The 25,778-nt window shown below is 38.0% G+C and overlaps 1 pseudogene; it reads left to right on the top strand.

Annotated features, from left to right (window-relative positions):
• Nucleotides 1-464: 464 nt before the first annotated feature.
• Nucleotides 465-24,621, top strand: LOC124776787 (annotated as a pseudogene).
• The last annotated feature ends 1,157 nt before the right edge of the window (nucleotides 24,622-25,778 follow it).

The following is a 25,778-nucleotide window of genomic DNA, read 5'->3' as shown; positions in this document are numbered from 1 at the left end:
AAAAGACGTCTCCAGGGCTATTACGAGTCATAACATATCAAAATTGATGAAAATACGTCCTAAAATAATCTCCCTTCGTTGTCTCATACCATTATTATATATACTGTCTGATGTTTTGGAGCATTAGTAACATCCAGTACTGGTATGTAATTTCACTGATAAAATAAAACCATTACCGTCGCACCCCTCCAGTTCTGTAGGACTACGGTTTTGTTGAATACAGATTTTTTAATATTGAACTGTATTAATCATCCCTTTTATGTGTAATCATGCTTATTTCTAGACCTCGGTATATTTATTTTATTATGCATTGTATCGCAGTCATGTTTTACGTGAAGTTTCATTGCTCACATCGAAATAATTGTGACGCATTGGCATTATTTCACCTAAACCAAGTATGTAAAGATCTGTATTTACGAATACCGGTACATGAAATGTGTAGATATTGTAATTGGAATTGTGAATAAGTTTTGTTTTAATTGTAGCGTAACTATGACTGTGTAGCTAATATCTAAACCCCAGAAAGCACCAAGCTGGTATTCTGAAGGGGGTGTGGAATCTGAGAAACAACCAGTATTCAAGAATATTGCTATCAAAAAGATGTTTTTGGGAGTTAATTTGACAAACTTAACCATGATAGCCTCATGATACTTATTCAAGAAACTGGACTAAGCAATAAATGCTTGTGTGTGAAAAAATAAACGTGTTTGGAGTCCAGTGAGCAACATGAGCCATAGGTAGCCTATATGAACTGTGATGTCATATGGCATCTATGATATTTTGTTTGTTTCAGTGAAATATTTTGAGTGTGTGTTTTGATCATAATATGAAGTTTATTTTTTGTGGCTGGTAGCTTAGACTGTATTGTTTGCTAGGTGTACTTTAAGTCTAGGCCTACTGGAGATGGTGTTCGACTGGGGGAATGCTTGTGGCATACAAGATGTATATATGTGTTCATTTACATTGACAGGCTGATCTGTAGACTAGTGTAAACATATATCTAGGATAGGTTGGGTTGGTAGGTCATTCCACAGATACATTTAAGGTAGGTCATTCCATAGATACATTTAAGTACCTATGTGAGGCTCCATTTTCGAATTGTGGTCTGGTATTTTCAAGTTTTTAATATATTTGAAGGACTAATAGAAAGAACATCATGGGCCCAAAACTACCTTTTCTCACAGAGATCCTGTTAGTCTCTAGCATTTTATTTCGCTAATGTTTTCGTGTTATTAGTTATGTGAGCAGTTGATCAGTTCTGTGTCTTATATCTCCACCACGTTAAGGGTGTTGTCGTTCATAAGCTTGGTATCACATTTTTAACTAATCCTGTTGTTGGCATTTCAAAGATTGATTTGGACACAACAGTTCATAACCAGTTCTTTGTCTTGCCTTTCTCCAACCAGTCAGTTATAGAGAGGTCTGTGGTTTAACATGAACTCTAAAAACAGTGCAGTTTTTATATTAACAGATTGTTGCCAGAGGTTAAAGAGTGGTAAATGACAGAAGAAAGGGGTTGTGACATTTTGAAAACTTAAAGTAAGTGCAATATTAGGGTATGCCTTCTTAGTCACTGTCCACGTTCTCAGACTAACATGTAAAAATCTTTTTATGTACCGTGATATCATGTCTTAGAGTTGAAGTTTGTTGTCTAGATAACAATAGGGGGAACAATCTTACACGTGAGGTGATATCAGTGCAAGAATCCAAATATTAAACAATGAAGTTATTAAGGAATTGTTTTATAAAGAAACAGTGTGGCTGGTCACTACTGATAGTCAAGGAAGCAAGATCCCAGGAGGCCCTACTGCTGATTAACACTTTTAAAAGTGAAACACTAATCTTATTTTTCAGAACTATTCATTCTTGTCCTCACATCCTGTCTGTCTGCGTGAGGTAGGAACTAAGTTAAGGGGCCATTGGAAGTGTTCTATTCCACCTGTCTCCTTTGACCCATGAGATAATGGTGTTGTGTGTGTGTTTTTGAATTGGTTTGTGTTTGTTGAGTTTAACATGTGATATTGGGTTCATTATCACTATGGTAACATGGGTTTATTTGAGTCTGGGTAGCCAGTGCTGCAATGTGGATTTGGAAATCTTCATTTTTCAGTGATGGTTATTTATTTGTGTGGCATTTTGTTAGGTTTGATTAGTTTTTTGTGTGTGTGTGTGTGTGTGTGTGTGTGTGTGTACTGGTAGCGGCGGTCAACCTAGGTGATTTTGTTGCATGCTTTTGTTGGTAATAAACTTTTATTTTTGTTTTAATCTGTAGTAATTCTGATGTTCTGTCTGTTTTACATTTATCGTACTTTAGTTGGTTTTAATTGATCTGGTGTATATACAAGTTTTTGCGTTTTCGAGTTGTTGAAGGTTTTGGTTTTTGTGGTGTTTTTTGGTATGTTGGTGTGTGAAGTTTACATTGTTTTCATTATTATTATTATTATTATTATTATTGCTGGTAGGTATTGAGAGCTGCATTTGAGCTACATAGGTCAAGGGAAATATCTGATTCCACTCTTCGGGTTGTAGCTATTGGTTCCTTGGTATCTGGGCTTCCTTTCAGCTGTATTGGTTCCTTGCTATCTGGGCTTCCTTTCAGCTGTATAGGTCGAGGGAAACATCTGATTCTGCTTTTCGTGGCACTTATGCAGTCTAGGGAGTACATGCGCTGATCACGAGAAAAGTACCTATTTTTGAAGGAAACACGTGTTTCTGAAGATATAAGCATATATATGCGCTGAATACCAAAATTTTTTTTATTTCAAAACTTGAGTGTTACAGTCATATCTGACGCGCTCTTCACCAAAAAAGTACTTATTTTTCATTTGGATGCAAAAAAAAAAAAAAAAAAAATCAGTTAACTGTTTCAACATTTTTTTTGTATCAAAAATGACATATTGCATATGTATGCACGGAATTTAATTTTTTTTTTCCTCTCTCTCTCTTCAAGAAAGGTGGAATTAATAACAAAATTGTGGAATGGATTTTCCCAAAACATTGACGCCAGAGAAATTCCGCCAGGTAGTTATTCAGCATAGCACGGTGAGTTCTGAAAGGCCTTATAGGATTTCTTCTTTAGCTTTTTGCCAGACTGACTTCATGTGATTTGTGGTTGCGTTTGTAAAGGGATCGAGAAAATAAAGCGAATGATTAACAGCCAGATTATTGTAGCCCAAGTTACCTATGGTGTTGTAAGTTGCCACAAATCAGAAACTGCTGTGGTTCCAGTAGCAAAACATACTGTTGCAAAATTGGCAGCAAATGGGTAGCATCACGTTGTGGCACAGCAACCATAAAGCTTTGCTTTGTCTCAACGTCATAACCACCAAAGACCCATTGCTCTCGCACCTGTGACTTCGATGGTGCTGACGAAGCAGCTCTCGTCTATTTCAACAGTATGGCCAGGGCTGCCCAAAACTATTGGCTCAATTAAGAAATATTCATGGCAGATATTTCTACAAAATTGGCACCAATCGACCACAGTGTGCTCACTGCCAATTTTGAGCTCCCTCATTAAAAACTTTTGCCTATTGAGTTCGAAAACCCACATGTAAGACAGTTGCAAAATTTTAGAAATGTCTAAATGACTGCCAGCAAAAAATGACATTTTCCTGATTGAACATTTCTTTCTACAGTCCCTGCCAATGGAGCAGCTCCAAATTTCGCCATCTTTCCCTGTAGTTTTCTCCAGCTTCATCTCGTTGTATCCAACACAATACCCATTTTCACACACCATATCGTTCTTCATAAGATCTTGTTGCCTAGCCCATTGTATTGAGCTTCGGGTGTTCTCCATAACATGGTATAAATCTTCCATTACAAAGTCGCTCAAATCTGGAAAATTTCTCGCCATTTTGGCACACGCAGTAATATACGATACTTCAAAACGGACAGCCTCAACAGAAAAATATAGGTTGTTGGGCGCACTGATCAAGATGCATAACTGTGAGCAACAGGGACATATACCATATGCAACAATATGCAAAGCCAACAATAGCTATCATGGTTAGGATGTATGAAACTGTAAGCATTACCTATGGCTAAAGAACTCTGTGAAGAAATATATTAAAGTGTCTGCAGCATATTGGCATAACAACATGAATAAGCTGGTGAAAGCAGACAGTTAATTAATCTTTTTTTTCCCCCACCTCCATATGAAAATAAGTACTTTTTTGGTATTCCGCGCATATATATGCTTATATCTTCAGAAATATGTTTGCTTCAAAAATAGGTATTTTTCTCATGATCAGCGCATGTACCCCCTAAACTGCGTAAGTGCCATTTTCGTTATTGCAGATGTTGGTTTTTTGGTATTGTGGGCTTGGTTTGAGCTATATAGGTCGAGTGAACTGTATGATTCCTACTGGCTTTGTGGCTGTAGCATTATGTTGTAGGTTGAGACTTTTTTAGGGGTGATGTGATGTGATGTTGTTAAAATTAGGTTGTCCTTGCCCTAGACCCCCTATTTCCCGCGGTTGTTCTGTAGTTTCATTTTATCATTGAAGTAAGATTACTTTCACTGTTTCTGTTTTCCTGCAGGTTTGTTGGCATGTGTACATAGTGACAATATTGACGACATTTTGTATACTCTGGACGTAGGCGTTTCTGTCATATGGATGACGTCATGGGTCAAAGCAGATGGATTAAATCGGATGCTTCCGAAGGTTTGATTGGATCTACTGACACTGCCTTTGACTGGTAGCATGCTACTGATGATGTGGTGTGTGTGATATCCATGCACAAAACGTCCACACAAACACATGGGTCGTTTCACAATGCCGTAATTAGTTTCAACCAGTCAGTTGTAGTCTTCAGACGAAAGGCATATGCTGAAGCTGACGGTAGACAGAGATTAGTTTCTGTTGTGTTCAATGTTGTTGAGAACAGAATGGAAACCAGTATGTGCCTTTACCCTAAAGGCGCTAGCTGGCTTGTCAAAATTGGATACAGCGTTGTGAAATGCTTGTGAGATTATGTCAAAAAATATATAAAAGAATTTTAGATCCCTTATCTCTAAAACAGTATGTCATTTTTTTCCATATGTATATTGCTTCTGCATTATTTTTAAATGCAAGTTGGGGAGCCTATGATTGTTTCGTTATGAGAATAGATAAAATTGTCGTTGCAGTGTGTGGCTGATTTCGATGAGTGATTTATGTCCAGCATTTTGATTATGTGATAGGTGAAAGCAGACGGTTGGTATTGATAAAAATCAAAATTTCTGTTATGTAAGCTAGGACTAGTGGGCCAGGGAAAAAACTAACTAGTCGCTCGGTCATTTTAGAAAAAAATTGATATTTGCTGGATGAATTCCCGAATGTTTAATGGGTTTAAAGACATTTTTAAAAAAATTTTATTCTCAACATTTAGAAACAGTGGCTATTTTTTGCTTTTACAGGCATCTGTTTTTCTTTTTTTTTTTTTTTTAAATTGTTCAGTACTGAGTTGAAGAATCATTAACTGGACTATAAATTAAAAACCATGATAACCATGCTGAATGTATTCCTTAATATAGGCCCTACTTTTAATGGCTCAAACTTGTTGATTGCAAGCTAAAAAAGCGTATTCTTTAAACTATTTAATTGGATAGATAAAAATTCTACTCATCAAGCAGCGGCAGAACACATACATAAAAGACAGCTGTAATTGGCAAGCTTTTGGAGCCAGTGGCTCCTTCTTCAGGCAGAAGGGTGGAAGGGGAAGTAATCGAGTGAAGGAGAAAGACTGGAGAGGTCTAGGAAAAGGGTTAGATATTGGTTAAGTCACCCAGAACCGCGGGTCAGAGGAGACTTACCGTACGGGATGAGAAGGAAAGACATTACTTACGGTAAGTCTCCTCTGAGCCGCTGTTCTGGGTGACTTTCCCAATATCTACCAATTTTCCTAGACCTCTCCAGTTCTCTTCCTTCACCCCTCTTCCGTCTTTTATGTGCGAGTTCTGCTGCCACTTGGTGAGTAGATTTTTTATCAATCCTAATTGTATTTTTCCAAAGTAAGAGTAATTTCTCAGCCTTAATATTTATTGTGCTATTACACCATACAGTATAACTACTTCTTATAGTGAGAAGCTTACACAAAATGTACACTATTTTAAAAAATTGATTTTTTGAATTTTTTCGTTCTTTGACCTACAATATCTTTGTAAGGAGAGCAGATAAAAGTCTGAAAATTACACACTTAATGGATCTTCATGATATCAAACTTAAATTGGAAGTAACAAACAGAAAATATTGTGGGGAAGGCTAACCAAAGACTGCAATGTATTGGCAGTACTAAGGAGATTGCCTACACTACGCTTGTCCGTCCTCTTTTAGAATTCTGTTGCGCGGTGTGGGATCCTTGCCACATAGGACTGACAGAAGTACATTGAAAAAGTTCAAAGAAGGGCAGCACATTTTGTATTATTGCGAAATATGAGAGAGAGTGTCACAGAAATGATAATGGATTTGGGCTGGACATCATTAAAAGGAAGGCATTTTTTGTTGCAACAGAATCTTCTCATAAAATTCCAATCACCAACTTTCTCCTCTGAATGTGAAAATATTTTGTTGACACTGACCTACATAGGGAGAAACGATCACCACAATAGAATAAGGGAAATCAGAGCTCGAATGGAAAGATATAGGTGTTCCTTCTTTCTGCGCTCTATACGAGATTGGAATAATAGAGAACTGCGAAGGTGGTTCGATGAACCCTCTGCTAGGCACTTAAATGTGATTTGCAGAGTATCCATGTAGATGTAGACAAGCCTGTACAAATCTGTGTGTTGTCATCCCCCTTCCACCAACATCTGTTCACTCACACTTAGTTAATAATGAGCCCTTGAAGTGTGCAGTTGAACAATGGAGTCTCAAAATAACGAGAATAGTTTTTCTAAGTGTTGGTTACTAACCTTGAAAACTCAATAGTGTGTCATTTAATTGCCAAAGTCAGGATAAATTTCTGAAGGGCAAAAGCAAACCTTGGCAGTTGATGAATGTATAGTTCTTGCTGACTTTTCTGAAAACTATTCCTTTGTTGTTCAAGTGAAATACAAGGGCGCCACTGGGTAAACAAACAGGCCACAGTTTGTCCATTTGTGTTCTGTTATAAAGATCCAGATAGACTAGAGTCATAGTTTTTGTGTTGCAAATGATTACTTTGAGCACAAAGCTACAGCAGTGCATGCTTTTCACCTGCAGTTAACAAACTATGTAAAACAGCACGACAGTTCCATAAACAAACTGATGAACTTCTCTGATGGTGCTGCAGGCCAATATAAAAGCAAACAAATATTAATATCTCCTTTCTCAAAGAAAAAAAGACTGTTGGCTCGGTGCAGAATAGCACTTTTTTGCATCATGTCCTGGGAAGAATGAGTGTGATGGCATAAAGGGTACAACAAAGCGAGCTGTCACAAAAGCTAGTCTGCAACGGACCTATGAGAACCAAATCTGGACACGTCAAGAAATGTTCAAATTCTGTAAAGAATAGGTAAAAGGGATTACGTATGTTTCATTAAATGTGAGGAAATATGAGAACTCTATGCCAATGTCTTGGAGGAAAGATTCAAAACTTGTCAGAAGATTAAAGGCACCCGATCTTTTCATTGTTTTATGCCTCAGTCATACAACTTGCTCAACTGTAAGTTCACATCAACATCCTCTGATAGTGAATGTCATCACTGTGGAAAACTTGTACCACTGACACTTCAAAGTAAGGACATAGTGGCTTGTGTCTATGACGAACAGTGGTGGATTGCCAAAGTTGGTAACATTGCTCGTCAAAACCAAGATGTGGATGTTACATTTTACCAGCACCAAGAACCCCATTTACAAAATTTGAAAAGGATCAACACGAGAGGCCCGTTAAAAATGCATTAAAGGAGTTGTCTTCTCCCCTGGAATTTATGACTGTGACTAGGCGAACATTTAACTCTGTGCCCAACATGAGTGAAGAAATATCTCTGTTCTTCAATAAACAACGTAGCAAAAACAAACAAGTTGAGAACGGGATAATGTAATGAATTGTCTCATTTTTTAAAGAGTTATCCTAGATATTTTTAAATTATGTAATTTATACACTGTTTCCATCAGCCCAGATATTGCAAACAGTAAGAAACATATTTTTGACTCATGTTTGAAATTTTTTTTGTCCATGGAATCTCAAGGTTGAAATTTATACAGAAGTTTGATATCATAAAGGTCTATTAAATGTGTAATTTTCAGATTTATATCTGGTCCATTAACAAAGATTTGCAGACCAAAGAATGAAAAAATTCAAAAGATTTGTTTTTAAAGTGTTTCTAAGTATAAGCTTGTCATAATTGTTTCTCTCTAAAAAAAAAAAAAAAAAAGGTATCTGTACTGAGTAGTGTAATACCACAAAATGTATTAAGGCTAAGAAACTACTCTTTGGAAAGATAGTATTAAAAATGGGTTTTTAAAATTTACAACCAACAACTTTGAGACATTAAAAGTGTATTCCCTAATACATTCAGCAGGGTGACCATGGTTTTAATTTATAGTCCAGTGTCTGCTGAAATAAGTACCTCTTATATGAAAGGTCTGGGGCAATCCATTACTGAATAATTTAAAAAACCACAGACGCTTATAAAAGTGTAAGAAAGCCTGAAACAAAAATGGCTGCTCTTTCTAAACGATAACCAATAAATTTTTTTTTAAAAAATATTTTTGAGTCCACCAAACATGAAGGAATTCACCCAGCGAATTCTTTCTACGAGAATGCAGTTGTATCTCTTTGTAATTTTATGGCTTTCTCAAGTATGTTTCCCTTTGGATACAATTAATTGATAGTTTTATGGTTTGGATGGTGTACGATCTTCCATGGAATGCTTGTATTTACTTAATAGGCACACGTTTAAAAATCCAAATATTAGATCATTATTTCTCTGAAGGAAACATTGTTTCCAGTATAAATCCTAGATGCAGAATTGTATTGTTTACATTGTGACTGCAGCACTATTCTTCTCTCACGTGTTGTATATAAATATTCCTGGAATAATTTTAACATCTGTTTAACAGGACACTAATGACAGCAGCAGAGAAGCTTGCCGCTGTTCCTGATGTGGATATCGACCCAGAAGGAACATTTAAGTATGTTCTAATACGTGTCTTTGGTCCAGAGGGTCCTGATGGCAAAGAACCGAGCAAATTAGTGGTCAGTAACTGGTAAACTAATATTTTGTCAACTTTGTGATACATTATTATTTGAGAGACAGTCGTTAGCATCATTTTTCAATTTTCTCAGTTGAATTTTTCTTCTGATGTCGGTGACTTGCAATGGGGAATTGTAGCCTAAGGTTGGTTGTTATCTGCATAACATAGTGTTTCAGTGTTTACTGTTAAATTGGAAGTGAGATGGTGGATGGCGATACAACTGAAAACGCACAAAAGATTTTCACTGAAACACTGTTGAACTACAGTTATGGCCCTGTGTGCTATGGTATCTTTGCCAGATAGTGTTGACAGAGGACATAAAAAAAGCATTCAAAGAAGAGCAACGTATGTTGTTTTATAGCTAAGAAGGGGGAGTGCGCCATGGACATGCAGGGTGTATACGACCCGGAAGATCCGGGGAAAAACCCAGGAAATTTTTCATTGTTTTTGTTTTCAGTTAAATTTTTGTAATTTTGATTGGTAAGAACCGATACTCTAACAAAGGATATTACTGTGTCTCAATACTGCAGCAATAAAACATGAACAAGAGAAAAAACGAAAATAAAACTTAAATTTCAAGGGAAATGCACCATATACAGCAACAAAACAGTGCTCATACAAGTGTCCGCCAACAGTAAAATGTGTCAAAGGCTTTAGGAAGACTGTGCAATGCTTCGTAACAGCAAATTGCCTCCGCTGAGCGTGACGTCACAACTGTTTACATTAAATTCATTTTAGCAGTTACGAGCTCGATCATGCGCATGCACAGTTGAGTAGTACCTTCTCCCGCTTCTGGCTACAGAAATTGTTGGCTGTGTAAGCAGTCGCAGCAAGCAGCTAAATGCTACCGGGAAAAATTTTACTGGAGCGCCCAAGCTGCCAGATTTATACATGCGCAGGAGGTCCAAATCTTGGGGGGGGGGGGCAAATTCATATTCTTGAGGGGGGGGGGGGGAGGAAACCTTGTTTCACAAAGCGACTCGCATCCAGCGCACGTTAGTTCGTTAGTTTATCGATTATTCATATTACTTTGAAACTCATCCCTGTCTGTTTTTGAACATTTTTAACACATTCTAAGTTGATTTTGAATGAATCGTAAGTTGATTTGTGAATGTGTGCGTAGTGTACATGTTTCCTCTGTCAGTGGAATCTGACAGAGCTGAGCGAAGTAAGGCTGAACGGATGAATACCAACCGCTGTCTGATTGTGTGGTTGATTGTGTTTGCAAATGATGAGCGTTGTTGTAATTACTAGCGGAATCCATAGATTCAGACTACAGGAGTGGAAATAAACGAATAACACGTAAGAATGATTACGTATTACCTTTGCGGTGTACACAAGAAAATGAAATTTTGACAAAAAATTTTTGGGCAGATCGCTATACTAGTAAGGGCGAGTTGTACAGTCCCCAGCTAGCAGCTACTTTAAGTTCTGTTCTGGAAGAAGCACGGAAAATGTGTTGTACGACCATGTAACAACGCCTAACCGGAGAATAATCACGGGATAGCTAAACCGATGATTCTGGTAGAGTTAATGAAGTTAAGTCGAAATGTCGTTGTCTAATACTGAAAAAGCTGTTAATACAAATAGGACCCAAGACTGGTGTTGTTTCCCGATCTGATTACACCTATTTTGTCACTGTCTGTCTGTGTATGTGTGGATGGATATGTGTGTGTGTGCGAGTGTATACCTGTCCTTTTTTCCCCCTAAGGTAAGTCTTTCCGCTCCCGGGATTGGAATGACTCCTTACCCTCTCCCTTAAAACCCATATCCTTTTGTCTTTCCTTCTCCTTCCCTCTTTCCTGACGAGGCAACCATTGGTTACGAAAGCTAGAATTTTGTGTGTATGTTTGTGTTTGTTTGTGTGTCTGTCGACCTGTCAGCACTTTCATTTGGTAAGTCACATCATCTTTGTTTTTAGATATATTTTTCCTACGTGGAATGTTTCCCTCTATTATAACCATATCATTAATTTGAACCCAACAATTACGTTTGTTATTGTCGCTGTTGCATTTCGAAATCTTTCCTGTCGTCTTATTTTCCTGTATTTTCTCTTTCTGTTTTTACCAGTAGTCTCACTTTGTATTCACCTTTCCCTTTTTACCGTAATCTACTATAAAATTTTATCCCACCTATATATACTCAATAATATGTAACCCACTTCCAAAACATAACCAAAAAAATTTTATTTTCCGCTTTCAACACTACCGCTGCTATAAAATCCACCGTTTCTAGTTCAATAACAGCTGCTTTCACGTATTAAACAACCATTTCGGCTAGTTCTAAGAACTTTCACTTTATTTCCACTTCCGTTTTTGCACATCACTGATCATTTTTAGCCGCTCCCCACAGGTTTTAACGTCATTATTTCTTCGTCAGTCAATTGTTAACCCCATTTTCGTAATCTTTCACCACAACACCACTCCTTTTAATACATTTACACGTTTTTTCGAAATTTTCCCGAATTTCTCCGTCCTTTAACGTGTTTTAGCGGCAACACAACCACGTAACCCTTATGCACATCGCTGTCTACCAACCCAAGTTCACCACAGGATCAACTTAACCAACACTTTTTCGCCTTTTTTCATACCAGATTTCCAGTTGCTTTCTAGTTCACCTTTATCTCTCCCCATATATTTTTATCTTTCATTTTCATTTCAACCTCATGTTACACTTTCCACCTTCTAATACCATGTCACCCTCACAACACCCCCACAAAAAAAAAAGGTCTTTAAATATGTCTGCTTGTGTCTGTATATGTGTGGATGGATATGTGTGTGTGTGCGAGTGTATACCCATCCCTTTTTCCCCCTAGATCCGGGACTGATGCGCAGAACAGTCTGAATTACAGTTGGGAAGTGGGTAGTCTACACGTGACCCATTTTTACATTTAGTGTTTTTGCTGTTTCCTCTTCATTTACTGCTCCCACATCAAATGAAGACAAAACAGATTTCTGTGGCCGGGAGCTATCAAGTGAATTAAAATACATTCACATAATAATGGATGGCTAAACTGTGTTATTAGTTGCAGATTTTATTTTATTTCCATCTTTCTGACAGTCAAGCGTTAATTGCCTTTTAGAACAATGAAGTTATTTTTGTTGGTTTGCCAAAGAAATTTTCTTTCATTAATCTTTTCCACTAAGGCAGACAATATATTTGAGACACTGTGTTTGCTGCATTTCAAGTGCACATTTTCAACTTCTAGCACATTTGGCATTACGCCATAATAAAGAACCAAACATGAGACAGGACAGTACTGGTACTCCAAGAAAATTTACATCCCAAAAACCACATAGAAAAGCTTAATAACAGGTCGTGGGATTCTGGACATACAAATTTGCACTTTAAATGTGAACATTTTAGTATGGGTCACGAAATTCCAATTCTCTTGGAGTATCCTCTGATGTCTTGTTTCTTACATAATGTAAGATCTTTTAATGTTTCACACGTACGAACATGCGGGCTCCCTACGACATCGTAGCTGCGCTTGCGCGGTGACGCCTGTCATCTGGCGCTCTCTGGCAACTGCAGAAACGAACCTATTTCTAACAGGTCGCGGGAAAATATTTCGAATGGTGTGTTGAAAATCGTTACCATCAACGTACCATTCTAGCAGTTACACCAGAACTATGTGAGATAATGTACGATGAATTTCTTAAATCACAAAGTGTTTGACTCTCATTTAAAAATCAACTCTTTGATGATGAGCCATTTAGATGAATTTTGAGCCTGGGAGATCAGACATTTATGTCGTTATTAAAAATTTTACTGGCACATTTGTGTGATACATCTTAAATTGTAATACGCGCATAAAAGACCAACATTTTATGAGAAAGCTTAGCTTCTCTTGCAGCGTATTAATCTGATAGACCAATATTATATGTGAAGGCTTTGCGTTTCGTTTAGCAACACTATTTACATTAATTTGAGCCATTAACTTTTTCTGTTTGTGTGTTCGCGCTACTTAACAGTGATGTTGCTGTTGGTTGACTACATCACGTGTCCTAAGCTCTGAATACCTGCTGTGATCGGCTGGCGAAATTGCATGAAATGAGCTATGACTAACTTACAAAAGCGCATCCCAATCTCAATTTCAATGCTTTGGAAAGTAACATGCGGTGTTTGGTGGAATTCGAGTTTATACTTTCCTAATACAAAAATATGCAGCATACATGTTGCTGCACATCAAAGATCTTTCCAAAATGCGTGTTTTTTTTTTCCTAAAGCGCCAGGAAATTCTACGCCCGTGTATAAAACCATAATCAAAGGACTTATAAGGTATACAGTTCCAAGAGAAAATATACCGTCAGTTAACAGGGAAAAAGTATGTTTTCACTTGGGGGAAAGTGTATTTTTGACTGAGAAATCCGGGAATTTTTTTTCCTTGTCCGCATATACCCTGACATGATATACAAGTTGGGGTGACAGTCATTAAAACAAAGGTGTTTTTTGTTATGATGAGATGTTTTCAGGAAATTTCCTCTGAATGGCAAAATATTTTGTTGGCACCCACCTACATAAGGAGAAATTATTATCGTGATAAAGTAAGAGAAATCAGAGCTCCCACAGAAGCTGTTGAAGAGTGGAATGTTACAGAAATAGTCTGAAGGCTTTTCGATGCATCCTCTGCCGAACACTTAAGGATACAGGATACTTATAAATGGTGGAAAAATCAAAATTTTTTAAATGACTTTATTAAATTCTATAGTCTTTCCTGATTACATTGATATATACACTGTAGGGTTTGAAATGAAAAATGACCTATACATACCAAATTTTAAAGTTACGGTCATGTACGAGGTGCGACAATAAAGTAATGAGACTGATTTTCTTTGCAAGATGTGGCACCCCTGCAGGCTTGCGTAGGCACAATATCTGTGACCTTGGTCTATAAGCCGCTTCTAGTTCAAGCGGCATGTTGAAGCAACTGCTCAGTCATTAGTTGTGCTGTAATAAGTTAACACGTGTTAGTGTCTCTCATCACAGAAATGGAACTGCATAATATTGCGCAACAGTATGCCATTTCTTTTTGCGTTAAATTGAGTGAAAACGCGATGACAACTTTTACGGTAAGCTTAAGAAGGCTTTTGGAGAGGAGGTTATGTCAAAAGCTCAAGTTTTTGATTGGCATAAAATGTTTAGTGAAGGCAGAACAAATGTTGAAGATGAAGACTGCAGTGAACGACTGTCAACCTCACGGACGGATGTCAACTTGGCCAGGGTGCATGAACTCATAAAATCTAATAGAAGGTTATCCATGAAAATGATTGCAGGAGAACTGCACATCAATCGAGGAACGGTTTGTCTAATAATAACATTGCTGATAATTGGATTCTGCATCACGATAATGCACCATCCCATACTGCTTTGTCAGTACAGTAATTTTTTACCTCAAAACAAATTTCGGTACTGCCAGAGCCACGTTATTCACCAAATATTGATCCGTGCAACTTTTTTCTCTGTCCAAGAATCAAAATGGCGGTCAAGGACACCATTTTCAAACAACGCAAGATGTCCCAAAAGCTGTGACGAAGGTCTTGGAGGATATTACAGAAGATGAGTTCCAGAAATGTTACCATCAATGGCAGAAGTGCTAAAAAAAGTGTGTGCAATCAGAAGGGAACTTTGAAGGAGACAACACGAAAATTGACTAAAACTGTAAGCAACATTTTTTTTCATATCAGTGTCATTACTTTACATTCGCACCTTGTATACTGCCATGCCCCTTTTATTTCTGTTACAGAAACCAGTATTATTTTGAAAAGAACTGTGCACTTTCTTTCTGTTTCCAGCGATTATATGTATGATACATTGTATATGTTGGTAACAGTGCAGGTTTCTAGCGTCTGTAAATGATTATCTTTGCAAGTATTTACTTTTGTGTTCTGAAGCAGTTTGTTCGCATGTTAATAAACGTTTGTTTCCCAAGCGCTACATATATTTGTGAAAATACATATTTTTTAGTGTGCCACACATCAAGAAATTCAATAAAAGGAAATTCTGTGGTAACCAGTTCACAAACAAAACAAGCCACACTGTTGAAAGTAACCTACGTGTCAGTTCTTCAGTGAAGAAATTCGCACATGGCACGCCTCCTGGTGATTCAAATTTTTGTGTTAAAAATGACGCTGTTTGTAGTGGATTTGTTGTTGTTGGTGTGGGTATCTTATCTTCTTTGATAAAGGAAGTGGAAAAATGTAAACAATGTGATGGTGTAGGCTGTCTGGAAATAACTGAACAACAAAGTAGCAGGAAGGGTTTGGCGTCAAAATTAGTTGGTCTGTGTAGATCCTGCAATAAATCTACCTCGAAAATGACTTTGAACATTGTGCATAATTCATATGATGTGAATTTGAGGTTAGTGTACGCAATGCGTGCAATAGGAAAAGGAAGAAAAGGCTGCACAAACGTTTTGTCATTTGATTGACCTTCCTCCTCCCAGTAGGTTCAGCAAGTACATAAGAATACTTTTAGGTGCCTTGACGGTTGTGTCTAAAGCATCTATGAAATGTGGAGTAGAAAAAACTGTTAATATTAGTGAAACAAGGGACATTGCTGTTGCACTTGATGGGACATGGCAACATCGAGGACATCGTTCCTTGAATGGTGTTTTAAGTGCTACTTCTGTGGAGAATGGAAAAGTTGTTGATGTTGAGTGCTTATCTAATTATTGCCACATCTGACATAGTAACACTGAAGGACATATTGAACATCAGTGTTATAATAATTATGATGGTTACAGTAGAGGTATGGAGTGTGATGGAGCTCTAAAATTATTTCAGAGGTCAGTGCCCGTTTATAACGTTAGATATACAAAGTACCTAGGTGATGGGTACTCTAAAGCTTTCAATAAAATTAATGAGTTCAATGTTTATGGTGATAGCTTCGTAACAAAACTGGAGTGTTGTGGACATGTGCAAAAGAGGATGGGTGCTAGATTGAGGAAGCTAAGAAGAGAAATGAAAGGAAAATTGCTATCTGATTGAAAATCTCTGTCTGGCTGAGACAGATTGACAGAAACTGAAACAGACCTCCTTCAGAGGTATTAAGGACTGGCCATTAGACAAAATGCACCTCTGAATGATGATACAGCAATGAGGAAAGCTGTATGGGCCACCTACTTTCATAAGTTGTCCACAGATGACCACACTGTTCATGGACTTTGCCCTAAAGGAGCAGATTCTTAGGTGTGGTTACCAAAAAGCAAAGCAAAGGAAAGTGGTCAAATATACTATCAAAATATCATAAGCATTATCTTCTTGAGCCTGTTATGAATGAAATAAAACCAATTTTTAGAGATCTGAGTGGACCCTGTTTTGCTTAGTACCACATTTACTCGAATCTAAGACGCACCTGAAAAATGAGACTCGAAATCCAGGAAAAAAAATTTTCCCGAATCTAAGCCGCACCTGAAATTTGAGACTTGAAATTCAAGGGGAGAGAAAAGTTTTAGGCCGCACCTCCAAATCGAAACAAACTTGGTCCATTGTAATATGAGACACAATTTAGGTCAAATGAATGACGATACAGCTACAGTAGTTTGGTTCGAGTCGTAAGCTCAGTAGTTAAGCTTTACCAGGTAGCCATTGCTATGCGTCAGGCGCTCCGTCCGTATTATACGGGTACCCTTCCTCTTTCGCGTACTTCGTTAGCGAAACAATGGCAAGAGACTGCTATTTGCAGTTACCTACACTCCTGCTTTCTTTGAGAATGATCAACAAGAACCAAATAATAGACAGCGTATGATAGAAGATATTCTGAACGGGAGTTTAGCGAAAATTTTTCTCCGTTTGAAAATCTTTGCAGGCACCTCTTTAGTACATTACATTCTGCACTGAAATTAGTCATCTTAGATTCAAAAATCTAGTCAATTGTCGTGCTTCATTTCTGACTGTATCACTATTAGGCATAAGAATAATACAAATATAAACATGGGATGATATCTATATTTTTCCGCGTTTGCTGTTGTCTCACTCTAGTTTCGTAGTTTATTAGGCAGACAGGATTTAAATGAGTTAGCAGCAAACACGAAAGAATACATGGCAAAATGTTTATATTCTAATTATTCTTATGTGAAGAGAATACTGCATGCTATTCACAATTCATAAAAGTTCCTATAAGGAACCATCTCTTCTCACAGTTAGGAAAAAATTCAGAACGTAAAGTTGGCCATATTGACAAACATCCCAAACAGTCTTGCCAGTCGGATTTTCGTAGCGCATTGAAATGCTGCTACATTCAAAGGTGCACAATACGGAATTTGTATTTACTTCGTTGGATAATGTATGAAAATGCAGTGGTCGAAACTCGAGACGGAGGAAAAACTTGTCTGCCACCCCCCCCCCCCTTTTTTTTTGTTTTTTTTTTTTAATGCACTCATGCAGAGGGTTTGGCGCCAGTATTTATCTTTGTGCCTGCAAAGCATGCCTGTGTAGCGCTACATATATTCGACAGCAGAAGTTAGTTGTGGCGGCACCTACCAACATTTTCCAGAACTTCCGCTTACTTTGCACTCGATTCTAAGCCGCAGGCTGTTTTTTGGATTACAAAAACCGGAAAAGAAGTGCGGCTCAGATTCGAGTAAATACGGTAAATGTCTTCATGGGGGCACTCAGAAAACAAATGAAAGTTTCAACCATTCCATACGGGAAAGATTACTCAAGAATGTTTTTGTAGGACTAAATACATTAAAAGTTGGTGTACTAGATGGTGTGCTATGTTTCAATGACGGAGTGATAGGAAGGTAGGAAGTCCTGAGAAATTTAGGCATAAAATGTGGCTCTAATATGAAAGATCAATTTCTTCTGTGTGACAGACAATGGGTGCATGAAGCTGAAAGATTCGCTCTTCAAGTTACCAAAGAAGCAAGAAGTGCTAAAAGGAATGCCAAGAGGAAGCTTGAAGATGAAGAAAGGCTGCAGGATGTAGACTATGCTTCAGGAATGTTCTGAGGCACAGTTTAATTGGACTCATATGTTCATTCGCAATTTCCCGCTAGTTGTTTTCTTCAGAATTCAGGTACAAATATTTCCTAAAGTTTATAAAGCATTGCTCTAATTTTTTCTGTAACTTTTGGTAGTCCATACTTATGTAGTAGACCTAAGCTTTATTGCAGAATCAGCTAAAGCATAGAAAAAATAACATTTTTATTTGGAAAAAATTATAAATATTAAAATGTAAGATGTGATACTTTTTTATCCTTGTAATATACGTAATAGGTGGAATTAAATAGGTCTAGTATCTCAGCCATGTCATGCATGTCTGGTAAAAATTTGGTCTCCTTCAAATGTATAACATTGGATTAAATGGTACCTCAGTTTGAGGAAGAATTTCCTTGTTACTTTTTTTAAATAACTCTAAGCAGGTTCAAAAATATTCAAAATACTTCTAATTTGTTTAGAAAGTGTGCTCTATTACCTGATATCAACAAAAAATCTTAAAACATATACATTATAAACAGTGCCTGAAAGAAATATAATATTGAGCTGGAAAAATGCCCTGTATCCTTAAGTGTGAACTGCCAGATAGCCGTGTAGATTTACACGAGAAATATCGTCTGGTTTGCACTGATGATGTAATGATGTGAGGGGGCTGAATGCAAATTTTATTTTATTTTATTTTATTTTTTTTTTTTTTTTACACCTGCTTTGGTGACGGAAGCAATGCATTCAACTTCCAGAAAGAAATTATCTCACAAAACAGGCCTTTGACTAAACTTCATAAAGTGCCGTACTGTGCTGGTTTATGGTATAGAGCAGATGTTACCAACAAGTATTCCATTGGTTCTCCATCATTTGAAAAAACGTCGTTTTCACTAAAACACAGCTACATTTACAACTCCATTTTTCCTGTACAGTGTTCTATAATACATACAATTGTGACTTTAAATGACAGCTTTGAATTATCAAGGGCATCAGTTTTTTTTTCCAAATTTAATGTGCCATTATCAACAGAATGATTGCATGCAGATCATTATATTGGCGTGTGAGGTTTTGGGATTGACATTTATTTTTTTTATCGCGTATCTTGAGACTTTGAGCCAAAGCTCGTGGGATGAGGTGGTACCTAGTTTACAGAAAGCTGAATATAAAATTTATAAACAAAAAATTACAGAATTAATAAAATATGAAATTAAGAGAAATTAGGATAAATTACATGTTGCATAGAGAAGTTCTCATGTATTGTGAGGGTCTCTTGTGCAGAATTGTAGCATACCACAAGGTAACCTTTGTGTGTGGATTTGAATACTTACGTGTCTCACTCTTTTTTTCTGCCCTGCTGGGAAATTTGGAAAAAAAACCTGGAGAAATCTTGTTTTTTGTCTCAGTAGATGAAACTGTTTGTTTACTGGGATTTCCTGCATCGTCGCTGGCTGGATGCAGCTTAATACATGCACCGCTTCCCTACTCCCTCATTCTTACTGCTTCTCCACTTCCTACCACTCCCCTCAGCTTGCAGTCAGTGCTGCCACCACTTCTTGCCACTAGCCTAGTAGCTGCCGATGGGAGGCGTGAGGGGTGGTTTGTTTTGATATGATTCTTGGAGATTGTTGACCCAGTGGCTGGAGACAACGGTCATATGTGCACGAGTTGTGTCTGAGTGATTGTGTGAATGTGGTGTGTGTGTGTGTGTGTGTGTGTGTGTGTGTGTGTGTGTGTGTGTGTAGAGTATTTGCACAAATTGATGGATTTATCACCACCATCTCATTTCGTCAACATAATGTCAGTGACTTGTGTAAAGCTGGCCACATGAATGGACTTCCATGATGGGCCAAAACCACAGGCCGTTTCTGTGGGTCTCTCTAACGGATTGGGGCTGCCGATTTGAAGCCCATCGTTTCCCAATAATGTGCAAGCCCTGCCCATCGGATCTAGTCTCGCCGATCTGCTCCCAGGCCGGCTCTGTTTGTGTGTGGTATAATGCAGTGGGTTTTCGTGATTTATCCGAGGACTCAGGACTGTGGTGCTCCTCGGCAGGCCAGAGGCCACGGGCGATGGAGTTCAGGAATTATGACTTTCTCACTGCAAGTACATTGTGCAGTACATTGTTTTATAAACATTTTATTTATTCTAGTACATTTTGGGGCTTAGAAAATAATTTATACAGGATGTACATATCTTTTTTTTTTACGAACATTCAGTACACGAAACATGAGTGACCCGGCAGACATCAATACAGTAATCGAATTCGTGTCATACCTGTCCCAGCATGGCATCGTCAATTGTGATATTTGTTTCTCGTATTCTCTCCTGGAGCTCCGCTACATCACGTGGTAGAGACCATACATACACCGGATCTTTAATGTGTCCCCACAGAAAAAAAGTCACACGGAGTGAGATCTGGTGATCAGGGAGGCCATTTCATGAAACAGCTGTTCCCTTCTGTAGCACGGCCAGTTCATCGATGTGGCAGCTCCGTATTCAGGTACCCACAAACTTCACGATGAAAATGGGGTGGAGCTCCATCCTGCTAAAAGATGAACGGAGAGCCCAATTGCATCTGAGGCATCAGCCATTGCTGCAACATATCCGAGTAGGAATATCCAGTGACAATGCTCTTGGCGAAGAAGAATGGCCCGTACAGTTTTCGACACGACAAAGCACAAAAAAACATTTACATTTAGCGAATCACACCCAAATTCAATGCATTCGTGTGGATGCTTTGTACCCCAGATTCGACAATTATGCCTGTACACTTTCCCATTAGTGTCAAAAGTGGCTTCATTGCTAAAACTGAAGCGATCAAAATTCCATCCCCGTCCTTATTCAGTTGTTGCAACTGTGAACAAAACTCAAAACACTTGTCTTTGTCGTCGTTATTGACCTTCTACCCTAGCTCCAATTTGAATGGTTTCATAGACAACTTCTGTCGCATGACTTGCCACAGTCAGTGGAGCCATTTCGAGTTCATGGGATGCACGACGCACCAATTTCTTTGGACTCCTTATGAATGTCTCTCGTATGCAATCCAAATTCACTTCACTCACACTGGGATGTCTGCTTCTCTGTGCTGGGCACAAGCAACCCATCATAATAAATTTGTTGTGCCTTCCTTGTTGGTGGTTTCTTACCGTACTTTGTTCTAAACATCCATTGAACAGCTGTAGCACACACTTTTTTTGTTGAACTCCAACACACAGAAAGTTCGCTCCGCACCTGAACTTGCCATATTTATGACTGGTGCTATTGGCAAATCACCAAAGTATGCTGTGGTGGTATACATGAAAAAGAACTTTCAGGGTTTCTCTTCAAAATGACATATGTGTGATATCTGTGCTATGTTTGGTTCTTGTGCAACAAATAATTGAAAGTGTTCCCAGATGTAATGTACACCCTGTATATTAGAAAGTATGAGCGATAGGAAGAACAACTTGTGGCAGTCACAGGCGGTTTGTATGCTATGTACCTGTATATTTTGGCCTGCCTTATATACTTCTTTCAATAGGCCTACTTTTTTCTGAGGTTATTTCTGAAATCAGTGTAGGTATTTTAAATCTGTCTTGTGACTCCAAGGAAATGCGTATTTGTGTCACCAAATATGTTTAGTTTTATTGAAATAAAATAACATCAGTGGTCTTAATGGAATATTATATACCATTGTCTTTCTTTCTCCATCTAAAAACTGTTCATTACAAAAGATGCTGAAATTAGTACTTAAGATTTTTGCTCATGAGGGGAAGAAATACAGAAGTCCTTACATTTTTTTTTTTTTTGTGAACTTGTCTTTACTTGCCCTTGAGATCTCGAAATTTGTCAGGGAAAAATGCTAAAACTTGCTGGAAATCGGGGAACGTCACTTGGGGGAACTTGCGGCAACCCTGAATGTTCACAAGCTGGCACTGCAGAGCTTGCCGACTGCATTTTTCAGGGATGAGAATATTCTTGCCAAGTGCACAGAATTGGCCCAAACTATAACACCATATGAGATAACAGAGCAAAAGTAAACAAGCTTTTGTGTTTGTGTCCAAGACATAGTGTATAGTGAAGACAGAAGTGTTCATTTTCTGCTTAAGGTGTTGAACATGATACTTCTGAGAGAGCTTTTCATCTATCTTCAGTCTTAAGAATTTAAAATGTCTGTTCGACCAGCTCAGGACAAGACTATTTCTATTTTACAAGAGTTCAGTTGTTGGCAGTGAAGTATTAATCCGTTCTCCAAAAGCCATGTGCTGATGTTGCCAACTACCTTGTCAGCTAGATGATTTACGTTATGTTCAGTGTTTTCCGAGAGAACACATGTCTGAATATACAAAAGCTTTCATTTGCATTTGCAGTAGGTATGGGGGAAAAAAAAAGAAAAAAAAAAAAAAAAAGAAACAGAAGCTCCTGTGTGTGTTTCCTATAGATAGTGGATATAACAACAGCTCCTTTAAGTTATGTTTTCAGATTATTTTTGATGCCACAATTTCCACTCACGTTGCTACTTTTGTGTTTTCTTCTTGCTTAGTACTCTTGATACATTTTGTTCAAAGTTTGACTATGGTTCCTGTTACTAGGTGCGAGGATACAAGTGAGTTGGCTTCCATTCGGACATCTACGATGAGACGATGGACAGGGTGAATGGCCTCGGCATTGATACAGAGTGCACTGGTGGTGGCAGAATACAGCACGACCCCAGTGCCAAGGTCATCAAAGTGTACAGCTACTCACAGGTAGTACCAAAAGCAGTGAGTTGTAGAAATGACAGTATGTGTCATCTTGAGCTGTTATTCAACTTAATTTTTTACTGTGTGACTGGTTTCAGTTGAAGACCATAATGGTTTCAGTTGAAGACCATTTTCAGGCACCTGTTGTATATACAGCGCGGATACGGGAGAATTTGAGATGAAAAGAATGTTTGAAAATTATAGTAACAATACAAGCAACACTTACAGAATTTGATTACCAGCAAAAACTATATATATCAAAAGAATACAATGTCAGAAATATAAATTAAATATCCACAAGCATTGTATGTATTGTTACTACAATTTTGAAATATCCTTTTTGCCTGAATTTTTCCTGTTTCTATGCTGTGGGAACAACAGGTGCTCGAAAATGGTCTTTGACCAAAACTGGTTGCATCGTAAAAAAAAATTATCAACAGCTTAAAGTGTTACATGATGTCATTTCTACAATTCGTATAAGCTGCAGACCACAGTTAACAAAAAATATTTTAAGAACAGTGAAGTTTCTGTTCATACGTTGTGTGCCCTATAATTCAAGTATTTTTAAAGCTTTTAAGAATGTTATACGCCAAGCTCCTCCATGGGAAAGCAGTTTCTGCTTTGGTTACATGGCACAAATTATAGAATACCTTGTTAGATGGTCAGAAGTAAATGTCACCAGATGTTAATACCTGTAAATCATCATCATGCTTCTTACAACCGTGTACAATAATTTGGGTGTGGTGTTGTGGACAAGTGTTATGGTTGAAATGGCTACTGTTGTTCTGGGTAGCAGCCATGATTATGAAACTTCCTGACAAATTAAAACTATGTGCCGGGCCAGGACTACATCCTGAAACCTTGCCTTCCGTGGACAATGCTGATACCAACTGTGCTGTTCAATCTGATTCAGGATTTTTTCTTACACCTTTCAGATTACTTTTGAGGCCACAATCCTTGCTTCCACTTGTATATTTAGCGAGAGAGAGTTGTATATGTAGCGAGAGAGAGAGAGAGAGAGAGAGAGAGAGAGGATCTTCTGTCCCATAATTTTATGACATTATTATTATTAATATTATTATTATTATTATCAGCTTCTGTATCTTTTGATTGAGTATAGTTACGGCAGCACATGAATTGTGGTGAGCCTGGTGTTTTTACAAGACTTTTTCCAGTTGCCAGGACAGTTGTCATAATTACTCAAATCAACAATTCCTTGCACTTGGAGCAGACCAAATGATTCCTCTGTACCCCTCGCACCTATTTTATACTTTTCAGACTGTGTTTCACACATTTTGTGACCTACCTGTTTCATTTAACACAGTTAATACAGTTGCAGATTGTGGGTACGTGTTTAATTTTTTTGCACGGTTACTGCTGCTTGTGTTTCAGTGTTGTGTACAATGCCAGACCCATCAATAGAAAAATTAATTCTGATGCTGCATCTTGCACATCTGTTCTGAAGGTCTTTACACACTCCCTTTTTCTGCTGCTTTTGTGTTGTGATGTGTGGTGTAGAAAATTTCAGATTGCTTTACGGTTTCATGTGCTCTGTATTAGATGCAGTTTTAGTGTACGTACAAGCACATTGTTTACTTATGATGTAGTTGTAGTTAAGAGTTCTCGTTTTAGTGTTTAATTATTATTGTGATATGTAGCACACTGTTTAATTGTACTTTAGTTTTAAAACAGCCAAGGACTGCTTCATTTCAGGGGTTTGGGAAGGCAGACCACAGCAAGACTGTAGAAATTCTGAAGACTGCATATCCTGTTTACAACATTACTTGGAGTGATGAAGGATACTGATCTGCTCAGGTAATTAAATTTACATATGTGTGATACATTCAAAATGTCTCTGACATTACGACAACCTTCATAATGAATGAAGGTGATATTTTTTCCATTTAAGCTGTTGTATTTTAATAAGACCTCTCCTTAATTATACAGGGTGATTCAAAAAGAATACCACAACTTTAGGAATTTAAAATTCTGCAACGACAAAAGGCAGAGCTAAGCACTATCTGTCGGCGAATTAAGGGAGCTATAAAGTTTCATTTAATTGTACATTTGTTCGCTTGAGGCGCTGTTGACTAGGCGTCAGCGTCAGTTGATGCTAAGATGGCGACCGCTCAACAGAAAGCTTTTTGTGTTATTGAGTACGGCAGAAGTGAATCGACGACAGTTGTTCAGCGTGCATTTCGAACGAAGTATGGTGTTAAACCTCCTGATAGGTGGTGTATTAAACGTTGGTATAAACAGTTTACAGAGAATGGGTGTTTGTACAAAGGGAAAAGTTCTGGACGGCCGAGAATGAGTGATGAAAATGTAGCACGCATCCAGCAAGCATTTGTTCGCAGCCCAGGAAAATAGACTCACAGAGCTAGCAGAGAGCTGCAAATTCCACATTCAACTGTATGGAGAGTCCTACGAAAAAGGTTAGTTATGAAACCTTATCGTCTGAAATTGGTTCAAGCACTGTCTGCAGCTGATAAGATTAAAAGAATCGATTTCTGTGATTTTATCCTTGCTGAAATGGAAACAGATGAATCTTTCGTTTCAAAGATTGTGTTTAGTGATGAAGCAACTTTCCACACTAACGGGAAAGTCAACCGTCACAATGTCTGTATATGGGGCACTGAGAATCCGCGGGAAACAACTCAGTATGAACGTGACTCGCCTAAGGTGAACGTTTTCTGTGCCATTTCAGCCAATAAAGATTTTGGTCCCTTTTTCTTCGAAGGTGCTACTGTAACTGGACTACAGTATCTGGAGATGTTAGAGAATTGGCTGTTCCCTCAGCTCGAACAAGAAGCACAATAATTCGTATTTCAGCAGGATGGAGCGCCACCACATTGGCACTTATCTGTCCGTAACTACCTGAACGTCAACTACCCGAGGCGATGGATCGGCCGCCAGGCAGCCCGTGACAGAGCACTTCATCACTGGCCTCCAAGAAGCGCTTATCTTACCCC

This window comes from Schistocerca piceifrons, chromosome 2, assembly GCF_021461385.2.
Source record: "Schistocerca piceifrons isolate TAMUIC-IGC-003096 chromosome 2, iqSchPice1.1, whole genome shotgun sequence".
Classification (NCBI taxonomy): domain Eukaryota; kingdom Metazoa; phylum Arthropoda; class Insecta; order Orthoptera; family Acrididae; genus Schistocerca; species Schistocerca piceifrons.
The sequence above is the reverse complement of the archived record's forward strand: the minus strand, read 5'-3'. Positions and strand labels throughout refer to the sequence as shown.